Source organism: Martes martes (assembly GCF_963455335.1).
Source record: "Martes martes genome assembly, chromosome: 4".
Lineage (NCBI taxonomy): Eukaryota > Metazoa > Chordata > Mammalia > Carnivora > Mustelidae > Martes > Martes martes.
Window position 1 is genome coordinate 28,537,806 of NC_137891.1, and position 21,197 is coordinate 28,559,002.

A 21,197-nucleotide genomic window follows, 5' to 3' on the forward strand; every position below is an offset into this window, starting at 1 on the left:
TTGAACTCTTCTTTTCAGAAATGTACACAAGTAAAAAACAAAACTGCATTTTGAAATAAAGGAGACCACTACTTCTTATGTCCCTCAATACTTGTGTTAAACTTCTTAGAACAGGGGCGCCTGGGTGGCTCAGTGGGTTAAAGCCTCTGCCTTCCGCTCAGGTCATGGTCTCAGGGTCCTGGGATCGAGCCCCTGCCTGCCTCTCTGCTCAGCAGGAGTCGGCCTCCCCCCTCCCTCTGTCATGGTCATGGTCTCAGGGTCCTGGGATCGAGCCCCTGCCTGCCTCTCTGCTCAGCAGGAGTCGGCTTCCCCCCTCCCTCTGTCTGTCTCTCTGTCTACTTGTGATCTCTCTGTCAAATAAATAAATAAAATATTAAAAAAAAATACAAGTTACTCACTAAAAAAAAAAATTTTTTTCTCTTAGAACATTTGGCCCAGAGACCTGTTGGATGCATGATAAGGCCAAATGGTCATCTGTGATTAAAATAAAAACCAACTTTAATAGATTGAACTCTGCCTGCCTGAAAAATGATATTAATTTCTGATTTTCCATACTGACTTCGGACTTCTTTGAATTTAATCAACTACTGTATATCTTCCAAGAATGGAAAGATACAGTTAAGAGCAGAGATGCATTTAAAAGCAAAGATACATTTAAGAGCATGTTATTTCTCTACAAATCAAACTATAAGTTATCCACTTTTTGCACAACTAGTTCACTTCAAATCAGTATTAAGTAAGATGGCACAACCAAGCAGACACTTCCTATGCTTGAATGGTTACCCAACTAAGCAATCTAACAAAAAGAAAACACACCTTGGATACACCTCTGCATACAGGCCCAATGAAGTCAAAGGTTAATCATTATAGTGGCTTACATGTAGCAAATGCTCAGTGAACTCTGCATATCTAGAGAACATGAGAAAGAATAACTATCAAGGAACTTAGGATCTAAGGAATTAAGACATGTTTACTTCCAAAAATGTTTCTGGAGTGCCCATTAAATACCAAGAGCTCCCATAGTACTGGAAACTGGATTTTTTTTTTCTTTTAATCAATACAACAGGGACCCTGTACTCAAGTCAATAAGCGAAAGGGAGAGTTTTGTGAAATGCAGTGGAAGTTGAGATCAGTGGTAGCTCACCCTGAATTTAAAGATCACCTGGACCAGGTCTTAGAAGTCAATGAGGATTAGAATGGGCATAAAAGGACGAGATACAGAGATTCTAAGAAGGTGGAATCTCTGAAACAAAGCAAGGAAAAACAAGAGTTGTCAACAACAGGAAATAAGAAATAATAGAAACACCAAAGTCCAAAACTTTAAAAACTGTAACACATTATTCTAATATTGTTTGTTTGTTTCCTTAATGTAGAATGGATAAAACGTTTGTATCCTTTAAGGAGAAAAAAAAATTAAAGGAGGCCCTGGGTGGTTCCGTGGGTTAAGCCTCTGTCTTCGGCTCAGGTCATGATCTCAGGGTCCTGGGATCCAGCCCTGCGTGGGCTCTCTGCTCAGCGGGGTACCTGCTTCCCGCTCCCGCATCCCACCCCCACCACGTGCCTCTCTGCCTACCTATGATCTCTGTCTGTCAAATAAATTAAATCTCTAAAAAAAATTTTTTTAAAGAAGCTTTAGATAATGTGCTAACCTGACAAAAACATTCAGTTTAGTGTCTGGGATATCATCTTGCTAGGGCTGCCATGACAAAGTCCCACAGGCTGGACGGCTTGAACAACAGACATTTGTTTTCTCACAGTTCCGGAGGCCAGAGGTCCAAGATTAAGATGTCTGCAGAGCTGGTTTCTTCCGAGGCTCCTCTTGGTCATAGATGGACATCTCCCTGTGTCTTGGCGTGGTCTTCCCTCTGTGCGTATCTGTGTTCTAATGCCCTCTTGTTATGAGGACACCAGCCATATCCAATTAGGGCTCACCCTAATGACCGCATTCTAACTTAGTTACCTTCTTAAAGACCCGATGTCCAGATATGATCACATTCTGCGGTTCTGGGGCTTAGGATTCTAACACATACACGGGGAAAGGGGCACCCGATTCAGCACATACGTATGTATGTTTACACTGAGTTTAAAAGTAGAATATCCAGGGCGCCTGGGTGGCTCAGTGGGTTAAGCCACTGCCTTTGGCTCAGGTCATGATCTCAGGGTCCTGGGATCGAGTCCCGCATCGGGCTCTCTGCTCAGCAGGGAGCCTGCTTCCCTCTCTCTCTCTCTGCCTGCCTCTCTGTCTACTGTGATCTCTCTCTGTCAAATAAATAAATAAAATCTTTAAAAAAAAAAATAAAAGTAGAATATCCAAAAAGAGATAACCTTAAATCACTGTAACTGTAGGATAAGAGTATGGGTAAGTGGACACATGCAGAGGTTTACAAGCTGAGATGGTAACTGAAATTATGAAAGTGAAAAAGACCACAGAAAGAAAAATCGATAGAGAAAACAGCAGCCAGCCAAGAAAAATGTACTCTGGATTTCTTTGTGTTCTTCATTAAGTTTCTAGAAATAATTTAAATGCAAATTGTAAAGTGTTGAAGTTAGGAAAACCTTTTTGGGCCACGTTCCTCTTTATTCCACTGAGGAAAATAAAAGCCTAAAAGTTGAGTGACTTTTCCTTGAATGGTTAATTTAACAGCCACTATTCTAGTTATCATGCTTTAAAGAAACATGAATTTTCTTTAAGGACTTTGAATTTTGTATGGGCTTGGCATATGTAAGTTCTAAATATATGGCTATAGATGAATTCTGAATATACTATTTAGACCTGTGCTGTCCAATTTGGTAGCCACTAGCTGCATGTACCTATTTTAATTAAAGTTAGTAAAATTCAATGAGATTTAAAAATTGAAAATTCAGCCTATATTATATAAGCTGCATTTCAAGTATACATGTGATTAGTACAGATATGGACAGTACAGATATGGACTAATTTTGTCACTGTACAACGTTCCATTGGACAATGTCCATCCAGAATATTTTAGAAATCAGGTAGATACTTCTATAAAATACAACAGGTCCGAGCTCATTTCAACTACTAACACCTCATATATTGTTTGGCAAAACAAACAAACAAAAACTCTTTTCAAAATTTCCCTTGCCATTTTCAACTTCATTCAAGTGCGGCTAAACTTGACTTATGAGAGACCAAAAAAAATAATAATAAAGACACATTAAAATAAATGAGTAACATCTGAGAACAACCTAAAATGGCCCAGCATACATTCTAATTTATTCCAAAAACTCTCCTTTCTGAAGACAACACTGTAGATTCTTCCTCCGTTTCTGACACACTGCGGTCAGGTCTCTGAATGTCAGGTAATGCTGCATTTCACCTAAATGTTGAATTATCCATGAGTAATTCCTTCACTCATATGTAAATCTTAAACCAAGAAGTTAAAGTTATTAAGGCTGTTCCTAAATTCACAAAGAATTACCTAACAATATGAAAACCATAAAAATGCATCACTTTATTTTTGAGCAAGAGTATGCTTTGATGAAGTTTATATTTGCACTGAGGAGAATGAATATTATGACAGGCAGGAGGGCGACAGTGAGCATTTGACTGAGATTTGCCTTTGGAGCAATTTCAAAAGCCCAGACTATTTCTCAAAGGGTGAATATCCCAAGAAATAGCAGAGAAAAATGCAGACTCCAGAATCCCACCTCAAAGCTACAAAACAAGAATCTTTGTGGATGGAGTACTGGAATTTGCCTTTTATTAAAGTACTTGTTGGGTAATGCTTCTGTCTACCAAAATTTGAGGGGAATGTGAATGCTAAAATCTATTTGAAGGCTCATACGTTTGGTGAAATATCTGCAGAAATAATTAGTTGTTCTGGCCATGGAAGTTTCATACCAGGTATGAAAGGGCCCCCATTAAAGCAGGTATCATTAAATGTCCTTGTTCTTCTTTTTGGAAAAAATAATAATGACTTTAGTTTTAATTATAATTAGAAAGTCAGAATACCCTACACTCTGCTTCAGAGCTGTATAATCTGCACACCCAATTATGCGATCATTTGGGGTAAAAAAAATCTGAAGATCATTTTTAGTCTTATTATCTTATACCCTCTCTTTTACTAATGTGCAATTCTTTAAAGGTCAAACTGGAAGAAGTCTGAGCTAAAAGATACGTCTAAGGAATTAAAGCCATAGGTAAATATTAACCATTAGAAAGGGGATCTAGGGGTGCTTGGGTGGCACAGTTGGTTAAGCCTCCAACTCTTGGTTTTGGCTCAGGTCATGATCTCAGGGTCGTGAGACAGAGCTCTGTGTTGGACTCTGTGCTCAACCAGGCATCTGCTTAAGACTCTCTCTCCCTCTCTCTGCCCCTTCCCCCTCAAATAAATAAATTATTTTTTTAAAGGGCATCTAAGTTTTTAAAAAATTTATTTATTTATTTATTTGAGAGAGAGAGGGGAAGGGAGAGCACAGAGGGAGAGGGAAAAGCAGACTCCCCGCTGAGCGAGGAGCCGGTATGGGGCTCTATCCCAGGAGGCTGAGATCATGACCTGAGCTGAAGACAGCCAACTGCCTTCTGAGACATCCAACTGAGACAACTTAACCAACTGAGACATCCAGGCGCCCCAGGGCATCTGATTTTGAAACAGTAGTCTATTATTTAAAAAGAAGAAAAAAGTAGTAAGATTTTTACTTGAGTTAACATGTATAAATCTAAAATTAATCCACTAATTTGATCCAGTGTTTGATCAAATAGCAAACAGAAAGAAAAAGAAGGTGCTTCTATTTACACAATCAATCTTGTCCAGTGACTATTATGCAGATACACAGAAAACACACTTGAATTTGGAGAAAGCTGACTCTTATTTTTTTTTTTTCAGTCTAAAATGTTTTCACAAAAGGGACAATTTTATATACGAAATATATACTACACAACATATATATATATCTGTATGTACTATACAACTCTCTCTCTCTCTCTCTATATATATATATATATAGTTCAAAGATAAACTGAAGCATATTAAAAATTTTAAGAGTTAGGGACGCCTGGGTGGCTCAGTCTGTCAAGCCCCTGCCTTTGGCTCAGGTCATGATCCCAAGGTCCTGGGATCAAGTCCCACATCAGGCTCCTTGCTCAGCAGGGAACCTGCTTCTCTCTCCACCTCTGCCTGCCACTCTGCCTACTTGTGTGCACTCTCTCTCTCTCTCTCTCTGACAAATAAATAAATAAATAAATAAAATCTTTAAAAAAAAAATTTAAGAGTTAAGTTGAGCAAGAATGTATTGGAATGGGGCAACACCAAACCAGCAGTGGTTAGGAGCACCCCACCAACAGGAATCTAAGGAAAGACTTACTTAGAAAAGATTTGGAGATCCCTGCTCCACAGGAAACCTGCTTCTCCCTCTTCCACTCCTTCTGCTTGGCGCCTGTGTGGCTCAGTTGGTTGTGTCTGCTCTTGGCTCTGGTCATGATCCTGGGGTCTTGGGATCAAGTCGTGATTGGGCTCCTTTCTGAGCAGAGAGACTGCTTCTCCCTCTGCCTCTGTCCCTCTGCCTGCCATTCTACCTGCTTGTGCTCGCTCGCTCTCTCTCTCTGTCAAACAAAATAATAAAATCTTTTAAAAAGAGAGAGAGAAGAAAAGATTTGAAGGCAAAGAAAGGAAATTATTTGATTGTTTAGAATTTAAAGGCTAGTTGGCTATTTGTGATTGGTGGTCATAGCTCTTTGGTTTCGTAACCCTAAGGCGTAGGTCTGGGTTTGCTTACATAGGCTGTGACAGCATTGGAGATGCCACAGTCCGTCTCCTTGTTTAATTTATATATTTAAATACACACACACGCATATCATGACTTATCTTTCCAAAATCACATTCATAACCCCTGAAAGCCGCACATGATCAGTTTTGCTTCATTATCAATACAATGTCTTTTTTGTTTCAAATGTTGCCTTTTGTATATCTGCAACCTACAGTGGTTGAGAAGAGAACCCAAAGGGACGCGAAAGATGAAAAGACACCGCAGCCTTTCATAAGCGCTAACTGAGCACTACTAGGTGCCTGGCACTCACCCACGCCCTCCTTATACACCTCAGCCCATCCGCAAAACCCAGGCAATGCAACAGTCGGTTCTATCTTGGGTCAGGGAGCGAGCCAGCAAGAAATACCCGGAGAATTTCATGTACACTCTGCCATCGTGCTGGTGTCTAAGTTGTCATCTACTTTCAGGGAGAAAGGGGTGGAAATTGCACTTACAAACTACTTTCCCCCTGCTAAATCATTTTACTTGGCAAGTGCTCTCAGTACTGCTGACAGAGCCCCAAGACTGGTAAGTAATAAAGAAGCATTTTTTTCCCCTTCTTTTTACAAGTCGGAGCCCTCTTCATCAGTTGATTGCTGTTCAAATAAAGTAAAATGATGGCAGTAGTAGACTAAGAGGGCTCATTCTGTTCTTTTTTTGACTCCTGGCAAGAGGATCTATCACCCATTTGAAAGACATTCAGTCCATGAAAACAAGATCTTAACACTTCATCAAAGCTGAGGAAACCTGAGGATGTTTTTGGAAGTCAGCCCATTAGCTTGTGTCTGCAGAGTTTGATGCTTTCCCCCTTCTCTATGGCTTCTTTTATCCTCAGCTGTCTGAGTTCTTTTATCCTTAGCTAAACAGCAGCCCAGGAGCCTGAGGCGGTGAATGGGATCTGAAACACACCCTTAAATCAACCAGAGGCTGACTCCCTTTCACAGAGGGCATATCACAGACTTTGCCTTAATCCTGGTCAGTCTAACTAAACACTATTACGCACAAACCCAAAGGGCAAATGAGGATTATAGAGAAAACTTATGTTACTGTTAGAGGAGAAAAGCAATCCTCTAATTTATGCAACTATTGGGTTATATTTTGGTCTCCCTTCTTAGACCATGAGCTCCTTGGAGGCAAAAATATCATCTCATTCATCTCTCAAACCTTGGTAGACACAGGGTGTGGCACATGGTCACTGTTCAAAAATGGCTCGAGGAATAAATGAGAATTAATTAACGAATGCAAGCGTTTCTCTTCTTTTACCTTAAAGAATTCCTTTTTTGTCTGATTGTGACCTGAGAGCCATGTCAACCTTCATTCTAGTCTATCCTTCAGTACCTCTCAATTAGACTATTGCAATTGTCCTCTAATTAAGAGCCTAGAGTTTTTCTATCCTCAGTACCACATACTGGCCCTGAATCCATCTTCTCCGATATTGCTTTAATCAAGTTAATTCTCTGCAGAGAAATCTAGCATAGTTCCTTATCTTCTGGCAAACGAAGTCCAAAACTCCATACCCGACATTCAAGACACACTACTTGTCCAGCCAAGTTTCTTGTCTCCCTTCGCACATTTAACCAATGTTCTTCCAGACACCATGACTGATTTTGCATCAACTTGCAAACATGCCCTGAGATGCCTATGTCACCATATTTGTTCCGCAACAAGAATTTACTCAATGTCTATTACTCACAAAGAATTGTGCCAGATGTTAGGGTTCCTGAAAACTCATATTTACTTTAAGTTTTCATCAGTAAAATCATTAGTTGTTACTGAATTAGTTATGAAGGGTCCATGGACAAAAGGACGAGACCGATGCAAAGCTAAGGTAAAGCAAAGCTTTATTTCACACCAAGCATCGAGAATCAAACCGACCGGCCAGGGCCGTCTCTTACAAAGAGGTGACCCCTCCCTGCCTTACAGACTAACTTTTATAGAGCAAAAGCCATGTGGTTGAGCCTGGCCATACACAGGTGGCCAATGAAATTGTAACACACAGAGAAAGCTGCACAGTCATGCTAGGTCACACATGGGTGGCCAATTGAATTACAATTCACCCTACAGTAGCTATTTGAACTAGCCTATCACCTTGGTCAGATTTGGCACCCAAAAGGCACCCAAAAGGCGGGGCCCACATTCTTTGGGAGTCAGGGAGATAGTATGTGCGCTTTACTGATTGGATGTCTCCACCTGGCCTGACTCGTCCTTGCATCTGGGCTCTGTTATCTCTCCCTGACCTGACACGTCCTGGTATACGGGCTCTGTTACCAGGGGCTGGTCGGTCATATTTTACGGGTTTCCCAGACTTGTTTCTAAGTAAGTTTCTCTGGGGGGGCAGGGTCAATATAAGTTTACTGCATAAACAACAAAATGGCTGTTCGACCGAGGTGAAATCACTCTGGCTAAATAGGCCCTTACAGTTATATTCACTAATTTGATTTAAAGGGGATCTATTGTGGATCCTGTTACAGACAGAAAATTCCTTATATATTCATTCCCTTATTTCTCTGTGTGCATGTCTCTCTTTTTTAACTTAATTTTTTACCTAACATTTGCATAGAAAATCATTATGAAGTCGATTTTATTTATCAACAGTGCTAGGAAATTGGAATTGTTTTTATGCTAGAAACTGACTGTGGATCAATAAAAATGCAAATCTATAAATCAGAGAAAGTAAAGGCAGGGATAGAGGCGAAATTTCCCCCAAAATTCTGCATAAGGTTCTACTATATCCAATTTCATGACGTGGAAACTTTGGGATCTTTAAACCAAATGTAAAATTACTATCAGGTCAGAAATAAATACTTTCAGAACTCACTCAACAATCAAGAGAATGTTCAATGTTGAATCACTTAGAATTTTAAAATAAAAATATATCAAACAACAAAGAAAAATTTATCATCTTTGCATATAATAATTATTGTTTCCTGTTTTCTTTGTGAAATAAAATGAGTATATACCTCAGGGATAATTAAAAGCCCTATATCGCAGTTATAATCATGAGCAGTAATAGAGTAGTTATAATAAGGAAGTATTAGTGATACCAATTATTTTCCTGCCAACCAACTTTATTCTCAAATCTGTGGTTTTCACAGCTTTTTGTAGAGTATAGGAAAACTCTGGATATAAGAATCCATTTTCAAACTAAACACTGCTGAACAAAACACTTCTGGAAATTAAAAATATTCTTTATTTGTAAGTTTTAAAAATGTAAGGGATGTTCACCTATGCAATTCTTTTACTTAATATTTATTTGGTATCTATTATACCCAGGCATTAGACTACAATATGGTTTCCAGTTTCAAAGAACTTACTATCTAGTGTGATAATTAAAACAGATGAGACAGTATCTATAGTCATATTTGAATAATGTCTGTGCATCAGAGAACTATGATTAAAACCACCGAGTTTATACTCAGTTGTATAGGGTTTAAATACAGATTTTTAGTCTTACTCTCTGTGTGACCTAGCAGGTCACTTAACCTCTCTGGTCAATGAAGTTTCTTCATGTGAAAAAAAAAGAAATTTAGAACAACTATCTTGTAGGGTTGATTTGATCACAAAACATTCCCCGGTACAAGGTAACTGTAAATAATTGTTGTTTTTATTGCTACTGTTAGTAGCCGAAGTGGTACTGTTTCCGTTGTGCTAGGCTCTGAAGAATGTATGGGATTTTACCTAACCAACAAGAGAGGGACGTGTATGTTAGGTAAAGGAAAGAGCAAGTAAAAAGAGATTTGAAAAACGTATATATTCAAAAATGAGAAAGTAATTCTGTATTCTCATACCAAGTAGCTGTTGGGACACTGGATGAAGATGAGATGAAAACAAGTTAAGACAAGGCTGTGAAGATTAAAATTGTCATATTCTCCATCCAATACAGATTGGGATTTTCAGTTGTTAGACTAAGGAGACACTGGTGCCTAGAAAAGATGGTAAACACAAATACAAGCAGCAGAAACTTTATTGGGGGGAAGCATGTATCAATTCTACTCAACAAGGCGTGAGTTGGCATCTCATATATTTTGGCATCTCATGTATTTTGAAAACTCACTCTCTCTCTCTCTCTCTCTCTCACACACACACACACACACACACACACACACACGCAGAGACAGAGAGAGAGAATGAGAGGGAATATCTATTCTCTTACCAAATGGGAGCCTCTAAACTAAGGAGTATTTTTACTGAATGTGTGGGGTTTGTTTCCTTTTTTGAAATAATAAAAATCTGTACTAGTCTCATCATTTTCTTTTTCAAGAATTGTCATTACTGTTGACAAGAGGCAAAAAATGAAAACAAAATCATTTCTGTCTGGTTGATGGAGCTCTGCAGACAGAAGCACCAGTACATATTCATGTAAACAATTAACATCTCAAATAAAAAACATTGTGCCAATACACTTCATTTTCAAAACAAAGCTATTCTATATCAATGTTCTAAAAAATGCAAAACTCAAAAGGGATATGTTGAAACCCTTAAGTGATTCTGTTTTCTTTTTTTCCTCCAACTCTATTGAGATATAATTGATATATAACATTGTGTAAGTTTAAAGTATACAAGGTATTAATTTGATACACTCATATATCACAAAATTATTACCACCACAGCATTAGCTAACACCTCCATCACATCACATAATTACCATTTCTTTTTTGTGATGAAAACATTTAAGATTTATCTCTTAGCAACTTGTAAGTATATAATACAGTATTATTAACAATAATCACCATGCCATACATCAAACCCTCAGAACTTATTCATCTTTTAACTAGAAGTTTGTACCCTTGGACCAGTATCTCCCCATTTCTCCTATTCCCAGCTCCTTTTAACCACTATTTTATTCTACTCTCTGTTTCTATGAGTTCAGCTCTCTTAGTTTCCATATATGAGATCATAAAGTGCTTGTCTTTCTCTGTCTCACTTATTTCACTTAGCATAATCCCCTCAAGAAGATCCACCCATGTTGTCACAAATGACAAATTTCCTTCTTTTGCATGGCCAAATAATATTCCATCACACACACACACACACACACACACACACACACACACCCCTTCCTTTATCTATTCATCCATTGATGGATACTCAGGTTGTTCCCACATCTTGGCTATTGTAAATAATGCTGCAGTGAACATAGGAGTGCTATTACCTCTTTGAGGTATTGATTTCATTTCCTTCAGATATATTACAAGAAGTTTGAATCCTAGATTTTATGATAGTTCTATTTTTAACTTTTCAAGGAACCTCTAGAATATTTTCCAGGGTATCTGTACCAATTTACATCCCTATTAACAGTGCATAAGGGTTTGTCTATTTTCAAAACTGACATACAAGTTCTACTCAAAGAGCCAAATGAATATAAGATATGAGGTCTCTTAGTTAAGATTTGAGTAAACAGAGAAAACAGAAAACCTCTCAGGTGTGTGAAATTCCAATAGATAGGAGAAGAATATCCACCTAGTCAGGACCATTACTTGCTGATAGTTCAACCAGATCTCCCTAATATACAAATAAAGTCAGATTTGAGCTTAACTTCTAAGTGGGTTTGGTGAGCTTAGGCAAATCATCTCATATTTTAGGGTGTTGTTTCTCAATTTCAGACCACGTACAACTCAATTACCTAGAATGCTCATTAAAAATGAAGATGTATGGGATCCACCCTAGACCTACTGAATAACTGCAGAGTAGCCCCATAAATCTGATTTTTTTTTTTACAAACTTTTCCTAGATAATTCTTATGAACAGCAAATTTGAGAACCAGCATATTTGGATTTCCATTTGGTTTTCTAAAAGATAAAGGATTTTATGTTTGAAGTAGTTATTGAGCATCTAATAAGCACCTTATACTGTGTTAAGTGATTAAAAGGATATCAGATCCAATTCTTGCCCTTAAGAAGCTTATAGCAGTGGGAGAGTGAAAATGTCGGAGAGAGATCAGCAATATCACACCGAGTGTCTACTATGGATCAGGGACCTCATGCAATATCACAATAACCCTGAAAAAATGAGGTTTTTAAGTGGAGCCCAACCCATCCATACCCTTTCTACTAGAGGTGAGAAGGTAAATCCATAAGGCAGAATGAGATCTGAGAAACATGAGCAATGTAAACAGTCCTGGAAGAGTCACTCACACATACTCCCATCATCAGCACAAACGGCCATATGTGAGAAATGTACATTCCCAGGACTCTTACCTCCCCAAGAAGCACAAAGAAAGTGGGAATCACTGCAGGTTTCATCACACCAAACTTCTAAGATACAACTGGGACTTCATTCAGGTGGGAGGAACTTGCAAATAACTTATACAAGAACATGACACTGGAAAGCTACAAGAATCTGGCCTCAAAGTTTTCTGATTTTAATAAATCTAAGTTCCAAAATAGAGAAGAAAAGAGCCCTAGGAACCCACTTTTCTCCTACTCTAAGAAATCTCAGGCTCTCCTGACTTCTACCTGGGCCAGGTAAAGGACACTTCCAATGAACTCCCATATTTCAATTAATTACATGTGCCTATGGGTATAAGTATATATATTGATAGATAGATAATCTCTAACATCATCAACGTAGATATACCTTAACACATAGTAGACACATGCTTGCTGAATTTACATGTAAACATCACAAATGTATGATTTAGCTATTACATAGTTATATATATTTATTTGATTGAGACAGACAGAAAAAGTAACCTATAGATAATAACTGGAAATGGGCTTTGATGTATGGGTAGGATTTTAAAAGGCTGAGATGGGAAGGGAGAGAATTCCATACATTCAGGAAAATACAATAAATTAAGAAATGGCCTAGAAGCAAAAAAGCAAGAGACACTCAATTTGGCAGGAGCAGAGGACTATATATCAACAGGAAAATAAGGTTTGACTGTGTGCTATGTTTTTCCAGAGTTCATACTCACACAGGCAATGGTAGCTGTTGAGGTGAGCTTTTATGAAAATAAGTCTGATAGCCAAGTATAGGATAGATTGGAGAACCAGCCATAGTCATCACATGTGGCTATCACAACAGTCCAGCTAAGAAGTAGTGTTCTGGCGGCGAGAGAATGGGTAAGAAAGACACGGCAGCAGTAGATTCTACATGATTTGGTAGTTGTTTGGATAAATGAAACAAAGGGCCAAAGTTGACTGAAGAGTAAACCTTGCACACTGGAAAAACAGTAGCCAACAGAGTGAGGGTCCACAGATTCAAGAAAGATAAAATTTCAAACTTAATTGACAGCATTGAAAGAAAGGTCGAGACTAGAGAAGAAGAATTGGAAGACATACTAACAGGGGTAATTAAGTTGTTGGCATGGATGAGATCTCAAAAGGAGAAAGAAAAAAAAAAGGTTGAAGGACAGAACTTCAGGGAATACTTACATTTAAGGGAACAGGGGGAAAAAATCTCAACGATGGAGATTTCTTTGACATGCAGGTAAGTGCCATGCATCATCTTGTGCAATCTCTCTAACACAGTTCTTGTCAGGCCGTGTTAGAAGTTTCTCTTCTTTTTTGCTTACTGGCTATTCCTGTTATTAGACTATAAGCATTTTAAGGGTTAGGTTATGAGCTATAGTCATCTGTGAATCATCAGCATCAGTTCCTAAAATTAGCACATCATAGGTTCCTAAAGGATAGAGATATTAATGGATGGCTGGTTGGCTGGGTGGATGGATGGATGGATGAATGGATGGATGGTTGGTTGGAAAGATGAGGGATGGATGTATAGTGAAGGAGACAGAGTGGAGGGTGAGAGAGAGAGGGATCAAATCAGAACAGTGTTGTAAAAGTAAAGGAAAGAAACTTTTAAAACCTACAATGGCCCTCCTCATCTCTAAACTGTAATAAATCTAAATCAAAGGGCTCAAAGGTTAACTATCTCAAAAGTACCTCATGAGGTCATTGTTTTTGTGTGATTCTTCCAACTACTTCAAAACATATCCAGAATTTCAGAATCCAGTTACTTGTCACATCTGATATTTCAGTTCAGGACATCATCATCTCTCACCCATACTATTGAAAATTTCTCCTAAGTCATTTCCCTGCTTCCATCCTTGGCTCCCTATAGCCTATTTCTCAAAACAGCAGGCAGACAATCCTTTGTAAGTCGAAGTCAGGTTTTGCCATTTCTTTGCTTGAATAGTTTGGCGGTTTTCCATCTCACTCAAAGTTAAGCCCAACTCTTTAAAAATGGCACACGAGGCCCCCAAATGATCTGCTCACTCTCTTCAACCATCAACCCCACAGTGCTACCTCTCCAACCTCATCTCCTTTGATTTCCCCACTACTATTTGCACTCCAGCCACACTGGTCTCTTTACCAGTTCTCCAAAATCTCAAGGGTGTATCTGCTTCAGGGCCTCTGCACCTGGAGTTCCCTCAGCCTGGAATACTAACTCCCCAGATGTCCACATGGCTCTCTCCTCCATGTTCCTTGCTTAGCTAGCCATATCTCCTGAGAACTTCTCAGTGAGGACTTCCCTGTCTATACTATGTCAAGTTTTAACCCACCCAGCACTCCCTCTGCCTCTTCCCTGTTATTTTCTCCATAACACATGTCACTATCTGATATATTTCATATGTGTGCATCCCGGTCCCCACATCTGCAAACCCTACTCATCCTTCAAAGCCCTACAGGACTTGACTATTCCCTCATGTCCTCCCCTCCAACGGCAGCTCCCAAATTCTCTCCTTTTTCTAAAATCCACCAGACTTGATATATACCATATCGCTTACAACTGACATTTGATTATTCCATGTTGTTACATTGAGTGACAATGCCTTTTTTTTTCACCTGTTAACCTCTTGAAAGCAAGTGCTATCACATGGTTCTTTTATATATTCTCTCTTGGCACTCAACATAGTGCTAAACACAGAACATGGTTTGGTTTCAATAAATATTTTAAGGAATGAACAGGCAACGTCCATAATACTAGCAACCATGTGCACAATTATAACCACATAGCTGGACAGTAACTCAGTAAACAATGTGAGATTATCACCCTTTTACAGGTGATAATGGAGTAGCTGCCCCGAGATCTTGCAGCCTTTGAATGTACACCATTTAAACCAAGGTCTATTTAACTCCATTGTCCACATTCTACTACTCCTTAATCACTACCCCAAAATTACCAAGTTCTATTCATCAAGCACCTACTGTGAGCCAGGCCCACTGCCAGACACTTAAAGCATGTTATCTCAGTTCACCCTCAGAACAACACAGAGGGTAGATACCAATCTTGTTTTGCCAGTGAGAAAACTAGCTCAGAGCGTTAAGTACCTTGACGAACGACCTATACCTAGTAAGTGACAGTATCAGAGTGTGAACTAGTCAATCCAGATAAAGGAATCATATTAATTATGCATGTGCTGCTTTGCAATTCGGACGTAGAACAGTTGGAATGAACACTTATACCTTGAATTCTGGGTTTTGCTGGAGCTAATGTAGCTTTTATCAGTGAGTTTTAATGATCCCAGAAATTGCTTCATTTTATAGCCTATTCCTCTCTCTGAACCTCCTATCCAGTCCTGGTATTTAGTTTCTCCAGCAGGAGAAAACGGAATCAATAGGAGGATGACAATCACAAAGGGGATTTTCATAACCTCCTTTGTTTTAGTCAGGTTCAATTTCAAACTGGAATAAGCGTTTTTCCTTCTCTTGTTTATGTGTTTGTGAGTACAGTGCGTGTGTATGAGAGAGCAACCAAAAAACAAGAGACAGAGAGGGGCCTGGGTGGCTCAGTTGGTTAAGCATCTGCCTTGGGCTTGGGTCACCATCCTAGGGTTGAGCCCCACATTGGGCTCCCTGCTCAGCAGGGGGCCTGCTTCTCTCTCCCCCTGATACTCCCCCTGCTTGTGTTCTCTAATAAATAAATGAAATCCTTAAAACAACAACAACAACAACAGAGACAGAGAGACAGAAAGAAGCAAGGAGAGAGAGAGGGCAACAGGGAAGAAGAGTTGGCTTTTCTTCAATTCCTTAATTCCCAGTCTGGAAAAATATGACAGCTAGAGTTTGCAACCCCCCTGGCAGACCAACAGTGCTCCAGGAGCACCCCCAAGAGGTATTGGTAATATCTAAGCAGCTCTCTGAAGCCTGCCTTTGAGTTATTAAGGGATTGGGGTACAGAATTCAAATTCTGCACTTCAGAAACCGGAACCCTAGTCTTCAAAAGAAGTCTTTGAGAATAGAAAAATGAATTTTAAAAAATGAAAGGAAGATTTACTGCCGAGAACAATAGACTCCAAGAAAGAGAAACACAGACAGCCTAAATCAGACCTCTCAAACATGGAGCTCAAATGCATGGCTGTTATTCAGACGAAAGCCTTCTCCTTTGAATGGATTAGTAAAATGGTAGCTCTTTTCTCAAGTGCTGCCCCCAGCCAAGTTGTGTTGTAGGGTTGCAGGGTTTTTTTTTTTTTTTTTTTGGTTTGGGGATGGGGCGGTGATCATTATCAAACCACCCTTTGATAGTATCACAGAGAAGTAATCCGGCTTATCCATTTACACAGAGCTCCAAAGGTCTTTGTGCTTCTTCATTCTCTCTGGTTCGGCTCTGCTCGTCTGTCTGCACACACTACACTCTCCCCCCACACACACAACCTGCCAGTGTGAGGGTGGGACTGAAACATGAGGCTTTCTGAGCCTCAGTAGTCTCTGAAGCTTTATCCTCAGCTCAAGTAGAAAGCAGTTGTTCAAGACCTCTTGAATTAGAGAAAATAATTTCTGCCTTATTATTCAAATGACAAGTACATGTGACTGGTTTTCAACTCTGATTTCCTTAGAAACAGCTATGTGATTCTTGAGGATCTATTATTTAAAATTATAAGTAGAAACACAAATACAGTGAGGGGCAGACAGAGCAAAAATGAAAAGCCAAGAAAAGACAACAGCTTGTAAGAAGTGGTGGGGGGTGCGGAGGGGGGGTGGACAAGAGAAACATTAAAACTAGTTTCTTCGGTTAGAAGCCATGTTGCAATTTTTATGTTGTTCACTCCTGCCATCTAGTGGTTATCGTACAGCAATGCTGAAGTCAGAATTGCTGGAAATCACAAACAGAGGAGTTTTTAAATGTAATGTCAGTCACCCTTTTTACCCCATCAACAAGTTTCCTCTCTGGTCTAGATAGGCAGGATTGCGAATATTCCACGTGTGTTAATGTCCACAGCATTTCAACAGAGAGCCAAGGCTCCAAATATGGAATGACTTTTAAGAAGTTCCAGGGTTCCACTGACCATATCCTGCATTGAGCAAGTTCCCAGAAAATTATCTTGAAATTCTAGCATTTCAACAAGTTCCTTTTCCTAAATATTAAATGAACCAATATAATTTTGTTTCTTGGAAGACACTATTAAGCCCAAGAGTTAAGTATACTAATCAAATGTAACTGTAGTCTCTGGGTACTGATTCAATAATCACAAGCATCTCCTGACGTGTTTGTGGTTTTTTTTTTTTAGATTTTATTTATTTATTTGACAGAGAGAGAGAGATCACAAGTAGGCAGATAGACAGGCAGAGAGAGAGGGGGAAGCAGGCTCCCCGCCAAGCAGGGACCCCGATGCGGGGCTCAATCCCAGGATCCCGGGGGATCATGACCCAAACTGAAGGCAGAGGCTTTAACCCACTGAGCCATCCAGGCGCCCCCTCACCTGCCGTTTTTATGCTTGATGTAAAGAGACTCAATTATATTTGATAAAGTGTCAGTGTTAAATTTCTTTATGTTACAGTTTTAAAGGATTTGCTTCAAAACTTTTTCTCAAAGACAAGAGTTTCCCATCATAGAGGAGAAAAAATAATGTGCCCTCTACCCTTGTAGGTTCTTGGCTGAGAACCCACTGTGATAAAAGGCAGATTAACAGGACAAATACAAACAGAAGTTTAAAAACAAATATTCCTCCTGTATACATAATAGAGATCCAGGAAACCTGAGTGACGCCCCAGGGAAGGGCCCCAGGCCACACCTTAAATAACACTTCCAGGTAGAAACAATATGCTGGGGAGAGAAAGGGCAGTTATTTAAAATTATCAGGAAAAGCACGGCAAACAAGGTAAGGTTGTCATGCACATGTTAAGCCCTTGCCTTTTCCTTTGATAAGAGTCTCTGGAGATTTAGTCCTCCTTCTCCACCTAGAACAGAGGGGAGACATCCTTACAAATGAAGATTCCCTTTATAAATGTAAATGTCCCTAACAAAAGGGCAACATCTGGTCAGTTTTCAAAGGGCTTCACCCTTGTCTGCATCCTGTTCAAACTAACCAGCTCCAAACACTCAGTGTGCCCAAAAGGCATCTCTTGAGGTGGTCTGTTTTGCTCTCCTTCCCGGAATCTGTGATCATCAGGGCGCTGTAGGCGATCCAAGCCTGTGTACACTCAGCGGCTGTGTTGGAGGCTTTCGGTAGCGCCGTGAAGACAGCTGCGAAGCTTGCAGGGCTGGGAGGTAAGAAAGTTTTACCTGAGTCGGACGCTTACAGGGAGGGGCCGATCTTTGCAAACATGGTGTCAGAGGTACTGGTTCTACATTTTTAAAGGGAGGAAATCACAAGGGAAGCTTGATCTGAGAAGTAATGAGCTGCTGTCATGACTGGCTCGCTCTCTGGAAGAGAGTTTTGAAAAGGCATAAAACATTCCCACGTCTAGGCATCTGGATGACAAGCACAGAGATGGAAAATGGCAGGCTGAAACAGAAGCCCGAGGCATGTTTTTAAAAAGAGAATTTGGAGAGGAGGGGTGGGGAATGTTTGACCTCGACCTTTAAAAAACACAATGCAATTTCTGAACAATATAACTCGGAGATACAAACAAGCCTTGTATTTCCCAGTGAGGGAAAATTATTATTGATCTGTTTTTCTGGAATCTCCAGGTGGGTGGGAGAAGAGGCCGTTATTTTTTTAGGCGAATAGACTTGAGCAATGGAATGAAGAAAGGGCCCACCAGCGGCCACCAGTCTGAATAGGAATAGGCCCATCAGGCGACCCACCCCAAAATACCCATAGACCCTAACTGACCAATGAGTTACTTACAACCACGCACAGTTCCCAGAAAAGAGAGAATACCATGCATCACCTTACCTCGCCTTCCCCCTTTAAAAAAATAGCCCCCACTCATTGCCTCAGGGCAGACATTGTCTCCCCTGCTGTCCTGCCCACCACTCCCTTGTGGTGTATTCAATAAACTTCTCTTTGGTCCTGCCTAAGGTGAGTTTCTTCCTCCTTTGACACTGCCCCCCCCCCATCATCACACTTCGGCGCCCCCCATCTGATCAAGAGGCACCACAGTAGGCAGAACAATCTGGTATATGTAACAAAACATTTTGGAGCATGTTAGTTACTCACCAGATCTCTTCGACGGCCATATGTTCATCACTGTTGGGCTGGGCGCCTTGATGCTCGGTCACTTTCAGACCTTCCTTATTTCCCACCCTCACACTCTGTAATTCATGATGTCCAGCCACCCTGGCCTTCTCTGTGTTCTTCATTCTCTTCTCATTCTCACCTCAGGACCTTTGTGCCGGTGGCTTTCGTCTGCCTGCACATTATTCTCCCTCATCACTTTCTCAATCTGATCTCGAATTACATATCACTTCCTAAAAAGTTTTCCCTGCTAACCTAGCTAACATTGTACCTGGCCCAACACCTTACTTTCTTTCTATCAAATAAGCTTTTCTCCCCCCACAAAGGTAATATCACTATTTATTAAGATTTTGCTTATTTTTGTTTGTTAATTATCTCTCTTCCCGTCTAGGATATAAGCTCCATAAAGAACAAGGTCTTGATATGTCTTGTTTATTGCTTAAGTTCACCAGGGCCCCAGCAGGAAGCAGATGAGTCATCGGGGAAAGTTTATTAAGAGACAGTTTACGAAAGGACCGCTGCATGACTTCTGTGCAGCAGTAGGGGCTGGGAGGGGTTGGGGGGAGGCATGCCCCTGGACTCCTAGGGCTAAGGGCACACTGGAAGCATTACTGGAGCCCAGGGAATGGAAAGGACTAACAACAGAAGCAAGGGCCTGTCATGGAGAGGCACAGCCAGCCCAGTCTCCCTTTAGAAGAGAGCCTGGAAAATACATGTCTCAACTTCCTTCCCTCCATCCATCCCTCAGACTGTCTGCGGATGCTTTCTGGAACTGAACCCAAAAGGAGTCCAGCAACCCCTACAGATCAGTGTCTCTAGGGGCACAGAGCAGAGAGGAGAAGGCTGGAGACCAGATCTGCAGGGACAAACAGAAGACACCCAGCAGGTGGCCATACCTGGGTGCTAAGAACAGAGCCTGACCGAGTAGACACAACCAATACGTGCGCCATCAACGGAGAGCACAATGACTAGGAATTAAAAACCGAATGGTGATCAGTTTCAGAAAAAGCAAGCTGTGCTTTCTCTGAGGACAGCCTTCAGCCAGCAGCAGATTAAAGAGACCCACTGTCCGGGAAGGCAGGAAGAAGCCAGACTAACTAGTATGCCAGGGACAGATGTTTGGTTGAGCAATGCATGAAAGAAATAATGGCAGCCTATCCGAGATATTAGATTGTGAGACATCAAAATTGGAAGAGGTAAAAGCACAAACATAAGAGTAAAATAGGCCATTCACTAATACTTCATAGGCATCTATGGGAGGTTCCCAGCTCACAAACAGCTCCACATACACTACCTTATTCAAGCCTTAAAGACTCTACCAGATAGACAACTATGTCCTCATTTTATAGATGAGGAAAATCCACCTTAGCAAAGTTCAGTGTCTTGTCCATGGTCATACAGCGGGCCAGAACACATACTCAAATACAGAGAAGCAAAAAGGAAATTTGGGGGTTTAAAAAAAAATCCTTTAAAAGACAGGAGCGTTGAGGCTGGGGGAGCTTGAGGAAAGCCCCGGTCTGATCAAGAGTTTTAGTCAATTGCTACCCTACTTAATTGCAGTGATTGCCTACATTTGTGGAAGTCTTTACATCAAGTATATTAGTCTATGAAGCAAAAATGGTATAAAACAGGGAAAAAAATCAAGAATCTGGGTAATCTGTCTGAATAATACAAAGCCTACAGAGATGACACCTAAATGATCAAGCTGCCTCTAAAACTATTGGTCTCCTTTCTGCAACCTAAATCTTGGCTTGGAAAGAGAAGGTAAGGTACAAAAAATTCATTTTAAGTGACAGCAATCCCCACGAAATAGTGAACAAACAGAACTGTTACGTCTCCAATAGTAAATCTTCCCAGATAGTGGAATTCTGAACTAGCAGAGGCCAAACAATGAAATAAAACCTCATTTTTAACTGTATTTATTCAGCTGGTAATAGATTTAATCTCTTTCCTGGTTAGTTTGCCATAAAGTGAGAATGGTATTTTTCATATGTGAGTTGTAGAAGGAAGGAAGAATATTCTCACTAGCAGTAAAAGTGGTTTAGCCTTTACAGATGACTTTTAGCACTCTTTCCTGACACTC

General features: G+C 40.2%; 1 pseudogene across 1 annotated transcript in view; it reads right to left on the reverse strand.

Moving 5' to 3' along the window:
* Positions 1 to 19,239, reverse strand: part of LOC308341573 (nonsense-mediated mRNA decay factor SMG5-like) — a 48,435-nt pseudogene extending 29,196 nt beyond the window's left edge. The window contains exons 1-3 of the transcript in view: positions 19,097 to 19,239; positions 18,021 to 18,194; positions 17,845 to 17,891 (exon numbers count right to left, since the gene is read on the reverse strand). The product of the transcript in view is annotated as a nonsense-mediated mRNA decay factor SMG5-like (transcript). The remainder of the gene's footprint in view (positions 1 to 17,844; positions 17,892 to 18,020; positions 18,195 to 19,096) is intronic.
* Positions 19,240 to 21,197: the final 1,958 nt, after the last annotated feature.